The sequence below is a fragment of the Trachurus japonicus genome, chromosome 24, assembly GCF_045865225.1.
Source record: "Trachurus japonicus isolate A0001 chromosome 24, Traja_1.0".
In the NCBI taxonomy this organism is placed as follows: domain Eukaryota; kingdom Metazoa; phylum Chordata; class Actinopteri; order Carangiformes; family Carangidae; genus Trachurus; species Trachurus japonicus.
This window is the reverse complement of record NC_140930.1, coordinates 4804574-4812542: the sequence shown is the minus strand read 5'-3', so window position 1 is coordinate 4812542 and position 7969 is coordinate 4804574.

Genomic DNA, 7969 nt, shown 5'->3' with positions numbered 1-7969 from the left:
GTTCATTGGAAATGCATGACTTTGTAATGTAACCTCTCTAAATCCAGTGTTGAGAAATGATGTGCACAGTCCCCAATAGTATTAATTGATCCTGGGCTGAAATACGGTAGGGTGAGGTCAGGAAACACACTGCACATGTTAGCAGTCTATTACAGATGTAGGCCTACAATATTTGGACTGTGGGAGAAACTAGGGGACCCCACTCAAGCACAGGGACAACATGCAAACTCCACTCAGAAGAGTGTAAGATGCCTGCTTTCTGTAATAATGAAAACACCCAAATGAAATCGGCTGCGCTGACATCTGCTGCAGTCCACACTTGGATATGAGCTTTTATTTGCGGCAGAGTGAGACCTCTTTTATTTCCTTCCCATCTTTGCTGCAAACTCCATCGGTCAAAACAAGACCGGGCTTATTTTTAGACAACACTACACAGTGCATCGGCCACATGGTACCACGCGCCTAAATGCAGGTTATAACAGCCCAAGCTCGACGTATTGAACGACTATAAGGACACATACGGATATTTAGCAAAGGCTGCGACGATGTTATTCAGATTCGGTGTCATTCTCACTCCGGACTCTTCCGATGTTGAGGTCTTTATTTTGGGGTCGCGTGCTGAAATGGGCCAGTGGGACCCGAGCAGAGCGGTTCAGATGAAAGCCTCTCACAAGCTTCTGTCACCGCGCGAACCGAATCTGTGGATCGGCGACGTGCAGCTGTCAGAGCCGTTCAAAGACACACTGTGGTTCAAGTTCATCAAAAGAGTCAGTGGCTCTTATGTCTGGGAAGGTACTGAGGGTTTCGCTTCCAAAAAATGTCGAACAGATGTAATGTAATTCCCGTTAAAGGTGACGTTTTCTGGCAAAACAAAAAGGCGAAAACAACTCCGCCATGTTGGGCTCAGCTCATGCTGCGTAATGCATCCACACCGCCAGAGGATGGCGGTAAAGTAACACTAGTAATTTACCAATGTGCTCACTGGCTCATCGACTTGGATACTCTGCTTTTATCAGTGGTGATTTTTTAGTAGAAGTTTCCAATCCACTTTGTAAGATTATTACATTCCACCCTTTGTAATATATAATATTGTTACAGTACTGTACTCCAAATTATACAAACATATCTATCAGTAAAATAACTTTTACTGGCAGAAACTGTTTTTTGTTGTTGTTTTTTTTAGTAAATAATAATATAATACCTCAAATTTATAATATACTTTCCTACTTTTGTTGTTTTCCTGAAAAATGTAGGTGTACTGTGGCTATATTTATTCAGGAGAGGCATGTTTAAATACATATCTAGTAGTAGCCTGTGTCCTAAATAATGGGAAATTAGTCATTTACCTGCACAAAGGACTTCTTTCTCTTCAGGTAGCGGTCCAACCCATGACAGGTGGTGTACATACGATGAGAGGAACGTCGTGGACGGAGTCTACTGCCACCCGATTGGTCACTGGATAGAGGAAACAGGACACACAGATGAGATGAAACACACCACCAACTTTTACTTTGGTGTGGCTGGTGAAAAGGCCATACATTTTTCCAGGTAACACAACTAAATCCTTTGTTGCATGATGTTGGGTTGAAATGTTATGTTTGTATAGATTTTGTACAGAAAGAAAACAACGTCACAGTTTTTTTTTTTCAAATTCACTCAGTAGTTAAGACAAAGTCCCGATGCCTCCTTGTAGCCTGTTAGAAATGTTGACAAAGATCCAAGGAATTGTGATACTTGTTGCACCTTTTCTGCCTTTGTGACATACAATCTGATTTGTGCACCAAATTCAATAATCCCAAAAACGTATGAAGTCTTCTGTGGTCAGGATCAAGCTCCTCTTCTCCTCTCTTTCTTTCAGTTTCCAAACATAACCAGTTTCCTTTCATATGACTTCATAGACAGTATACTCTCAGTGCAGGCTTAAATTCTACTTTGTCCTGATATTCAATCCATTACAAAAATGCTCCTGCTGTACTTCAGTGACCTGCAAACCTGTGGTACTACTTTTTTCCCCCTGAAAGCTGCAGTGCAGACAAAGCTTCAGTCACCCTGTTATGTCTGTCGAGTCCTTTGTTTTTTAACCTTGTTCTCTACCATTCAGTTATAATCGCCATCTGTCACTTTGACAATGATTGTTCTTTAGAAAAGTAGACTGCTAACAGTTGTATTATTACCTCCTCAACCTTGTTGATGATCTTTGTTGAAAGGAGAGGTCGTTCATTTTTATTTTCACGGCATACAATAACTGGCTCATTTTGCCTGAGTCATAAATACTAAGTCAATTCTAATCTACATATCTATAACTCTGTCCTGTGGATGAGAATATTTTAGAATGAGATGCTTAAATTTTCATTGACTTTGAATGAGTTGCATTATTTTACGTTTTTATAATCATTCTCTAGTTAAAATAGTGATAAACTAATGTGGACTATGTTCACCTTTTGTACAAACATTCATGGGGGCGTCTCCAACTGACTTTGGTGTTGGCAGACTTTTCCCTGAGAGTCACCATGAGAATGACAATTTTCGGAAAATGCATATACGACTACCAAGAACATGACTGTGATAACTTTATGTGGTACAGAGATCCATGGTGCCCAGAGGATGAATGTCTGTCTTTGGTCAGTCATCCAAGTGGGATTAAAAAAAACGCAGTCCACCATAGTGTTTCACAGTTTAATGCACTGTTGCACTACCCTCTGATGTACCTGCCTCTCAGATCATAATCATACCTCTGTGACACAACTTTTTGGATTTTCAAGTTCAGGCAATGTTGAAGGGTGATCAGGAGAGAAAGAAGGACTTAGAGGGCTGAATGTAATTTGCTAAACCTCTGGGATTAGGTGCCAATACAAGGTTATTTTTGGAGGATGCATGTTCAGTTTTAAATGAAATCTGTCTATTGCAAACACAAAGAGGTTATCAAATAACCACAAACTCAACATCCACCATGTACTCAATCAACTCACTTACTGTATGTATGTCTCAGTTTTGTAGGACACATACATTACAGTTAAAAGTTTGGACACACCCTCTCATTCAAGAGTATTTGTATTACTTTCTGCATTGTAGACTGATACTGAAGACATCAAAACTATGGAGGAACACATGGAATTATGTAGTAAACACAAAAGTATTAATTAAAACAAGTGTTATCTGTCAGATGGTTTGGGATGAGTTGGACCGCAGAGTGAAGGCAAAACAGCTGACAAGTGTTCAGCACCTCTGGGAACTCCTGTTGAAAAACAAAAAACCAGTTCAGACCTCATGATGCTGATGAGAGAATGTCAAGAGTGGTCAAAGCTGTCATCAAAGCAAAAGATGGCTATTTCGAAAAATTTAAAACATATTTGGCTTTAACACTTTTTTTTTTTTCACTACGAAATTCATTATCTGTCCCTTCATTGTTTTGATGTCTTCAGTATCAATCTACACAAAAAGCAGTCAGCACAGAACTTGCATAGTGAGTAAGCTTGGCCAGTGCCATCAGGTTTTAATTTGTGCCGGAGGACCTTACAAGGCTTATGTCAAGGACCTGTGTTCAGTAGGAGGCATTGTGCCCTTGTATCTTGCCTATTAATAGCTTTTTAAATTGTTCTCCCGGACCTTGCATCTGTGTAGCCCCAAATATGATTCACACTCACCTCTGTAGTAAATCATTACATGATTCAAAAGAAACTTGAGTGTACTTTCAGCCAGTGCCTCGTCTCTAATAAGTAAAAGACTGTTGAACTGAACAAGTGGGGTGTTTCAACCTGTTGAGATGTTTCAGTTGTGTTTCAGTTCTAATCAATCTTTTTTTTTTAAATCATCGTGGAATAATCATGTATTGTTTGGTTAATTATGCTGTGGTATGAAAAGCCAATGAAGAACAATGAAACCATCAATTGGTGTTCATATTGATTATATTAAAGAAATTATTGTTCTTCTGTTTGGCCATTTTCTTCCGCCTTTTTACGGTCTTCTTCTAGTCCTTCATACTTTGTGCTATTTCAACAATTCATATATCAAAACGTGCAGCTTTTTTTGAACTTTATCGGCATTACTTTTCTCTTTTTAACTATTTATACTTTTTCAAATATTTAACTTTTTCTGATTTTTTTCAGCTTTATAATGTGTGTGTGTTGCGTCTAACGAGCAGAGCCAGAGTGGTGTCAGAGTGGAGAGAGGCAAAAAAACATTCTAGAGTTTTTCTGGCTAAACTGTCAGCACGGCCACAAATTAAACTCTAGACAAATTATTTTCTCCAGTTTTGTAGCCACACTTGTCTTCTGGCTAAAATTCTGGTCAAAAATGCAAAGAGACTTAGATAATAATTTTAAATATTTTTTAAATGCAGCCAGGGAGCTCTCTGCTCCCATTCAGCTCAATGCATTTTTTTTCACATCAGCAGGAGAAGGAGCTCAACTTTGTAACTTGCTGTTAAGTGCTTTTTAATTAGTGTGACTGCTGAAGCAGTCACACTATTGTTCTTCTGTTTGGCCATTTTCTTCCGCCTTTTTACGGTCTTCTTCTAGTCCTTCATACTTTGTGCTATTTCAACAATTCATATATCAAAACGTGCAGCTTTTTTTTAACTTTATCGGCATTACTTTTCTCTTTTTAACTATTTATACTTTTTCAAATATTTAACTTTTTCTGATTTTTTTCAGCTTTATAATGGGTGTGTATTGCGTCTAACGAGCAGAGCCAGAGTGGTGTCAGAGTGGAGAGAGGCAGAAAAACATTCTAGAGTTTTTCTGGCTAAACTGTCAGCACGGCCACAAATTAAACTCTAGACAAATTATTTTCTCCAGTTTTGTAGCCACACTTGTCTTCTGGCTAAAATTCTGGTCAAAAATGCAAAGAGACTTAGATAATAATTTAAAATATTTTTTAAATGCAGCCAGGGAGCTCTCTGCTCCCATTCAGCCTAATGCATTTTTTTCACATCAGCAGGAGAAGGAGCTCAACTTTGTAACTTGCTGTTAAGTGCTTTTCAAATCATTTTAATTCACCAAAAAATAGTCACAGGTCACAAAAAAGTCCTCTTCTTACTTGGTGTGGCTAATATATACTCATTTATTTTTATTTTAAGCATCATTGAAAAATCTCACATTCATCAAAGTCTCAACCTCTCTTCTTGACAACTCCACTGTAGTGTAGGGGTTAGGGTAACTGCTTGTCAACCCTAAGGTCACTGGTTCGAATCCAAGGGAAGAACTCTTGTTATGTTATGTTGAATTCTGCTCTCCTCCCCCGCCTTCAATTGGTTACAGGTGTTTGTTATCTCCTTGATTACTCATACCAGTTTGCAGCACATCATCACATTACAATGAATGACAACAGTCTTGAAAGCAGTGTGCTCTCTGTAGCCGAGTGGCAGAGTAAAGGTTTAGTGATCATATGGTCATGGGTTCGATTCCTGCCTCAGTCTTTTCACTTCATTGCTTGACTTTTGATTCCAATTATTCAGCTGTCATTGGACAGTCTTTGATTCCTCATAGTATAAAGCTCATTGTAACTCAGGTTCTCTGTGGCCATATGGTTAGTGTGTTAGGTGTTGTGCTATTTCAACAATTCATATATCAAAACGTGCAGCTTTTTTTGAACTTTATCGGCATTACTTTTCTCTTTTTAACTATTTATACTTTTTCAAATATTTAACTTTTTCTGCAAATTAAACTCTAGACAAATTATTTTCTCCAGTTTTGTAGCCACACTTGTCTTCTGGCTAAAATTCTGGTCAAAAATGCAAAGAGACTTAGATAATAATTTTAAATATTTTTTAAATGCAGCCAGGGAGCTCTCTGCTCTCATTCAGCCCAATGCTGAGAATTCTCCACAACTCTGTCTGAAACATGTTTATGTCTGTGCTCTCTGTGGCAAAGTGGCAGAGTAAAGGTTTATTGATCATGAGGTCTTGGGTTCGATTCCTTACTTTTTTTTTTAAGCAGAAGCCAGTGATCCTCTTATCAAAGGTTTTCTTTACCCCTCACATACTGTCTCTGTCTGTAGCCTGGTGGTTAGCTTGCTGGTCTGGAGACCTGAAGGTTGCTGGTTCAAATCTTGCCTCAACAACAATTATAGTGAATTATTTTCCCAGTCGTCCTCTGTTGACTTCTGATAACTTGCTTCATGTTGAAACTGCTGGTCTCAGCCTGAAATTCACAGAAATTTTCAAGTCATTCAAGCTTGACTCTCAAGCTTTCTTGATGTTGACAGTGTGCAGATCATTAACAGACAACAGTCTCTGCAACTGTGTGTGCACTGTGGCCTAGAGGCAGAGTGGAAGTCTAATGACCATGAGGTTGTGGGTTCGATTCTGACCTTGGTCAAACATTTGTATGGTGATCACTGCTTGCACTATTTGCTAATTCTGCAACAGCGTTCAGTTGCTATCAGCAGTCACACCATTTCCATTCTTGGAAATGCTTTTTCTAGTTCATTTTAATTCACCAAAAAATAGTCACAGGTCACAAAAAAGTCCTCTCCTTACTTGGTGTGGCTAATGTATACTCATTTATTTTTATTTTAAGCATCATTGAAAAATCTCACATTCATCAAATTATCAACCTCTCTTCTTGACAACTCCACTGTAGTGTAGGGGATAGGGTAATTGCTTGCCAACCCTAAGGTCACTGGTTCGAACCCAAGGGAAGAACTCTTGTTATGTTATGTTGAATTCTGCTCTCCTCCACCGCCTTCAATTGGTTACAGGTGTTTGTTATCTCCTTGATTACTCATACCAGTTTGCAGCACATCATCACATTACAATGAATGACAACAGTCTTGAAAGCAGTGTGCTCTCTGTAGCCGAGTGGCAGAGTAAAGGTTTAGTGATCATATGGTCATGGGTTCGATTCCTGCCTCAGTCTTTTCACTTCATTGCTTGACTTTTGATTCCAATTATTCAGCTGTCATTGGACAGTCTTTGATTCCTCATAGTATAAAGCTCATTGTAACTCAGGTTCTCTGTGGCCATATGGTTAGTGTGTTAGGTGTTGTGCTATTTCAACAATTCATATATCAAAACGTGCAGCTTTTTTTGAACTTTATCGGCATTACTTTTCTCTTTTTAACTATTTATACTTTTTAAAATATTTAACTTTTTCTGCAAATTAAACTCTAGACAAATTATTTTCTCCAGTTTTGTAGCCACACTTGTCTTCTGGCTAAAATTCTGGTCAAAAATGCAAAGAGACTTAGATAATAATTTAAAATATTTTTTAAATGCAGCCAGGGAGCTCTCTGCTCTCATTCAGCCCAATGCTGAGAGTTCTCCACAACTCTGTCTGTAGTCCAGTTGGTAAGGTGGCCGTTTGCCAACCCCAAGGTCACTAGTTCAAATCCAGGCTGAGCAATCTTGTTATGTGATGTTGAATTCTGCTCCCCTCCTCCACCCTCAATTGGTTACAGGTGTTCGTTAAGAGACGCAGAGTAAAGGTTTATTGATCATGAGGTCATGGGTTCGATTCCTTACTTTTTTTCTCAGCAGAAGCCAGTGATCCTCTTATCAAAGGTTTTCTTTACCCCTCACATACTGTCTCTGTCTGTAGCCTAGTGGTTAGCTTGCTGGTCTGGAGACCTGAAGATTGCTGGTTCAAATCTTGCCTCAACAACAATTATAGTGAATTATTTTCCCAGTCGTCCTCTGTTGACTTCTGATAACTTGCTTCATGTTGAAACTGCTGCTCTCAGCCTGAAATTCACAGAAATTTTCATTCTAAGTCATTCAAGCTTGACTCTCAAGCTTTCTTGATGTTGACAGTGTGCAGATCATTAACAGACAACAGTCTCTGCAACTGTGTGTGCACCATGGCCTAGAGGCAGAGTGGAAGTCTACTGACCATGAGGTTGTGGGTTCGATTCCGACCTTGGTCAAACATTTGTATGGTGATCACTGCTTGCACTATTTGCTAATTCTGCAACAGCGTTCAGTTGCTGTCAGCAGTCACACCATTTCCATTCTTGGAAATGCTTTTTCTAG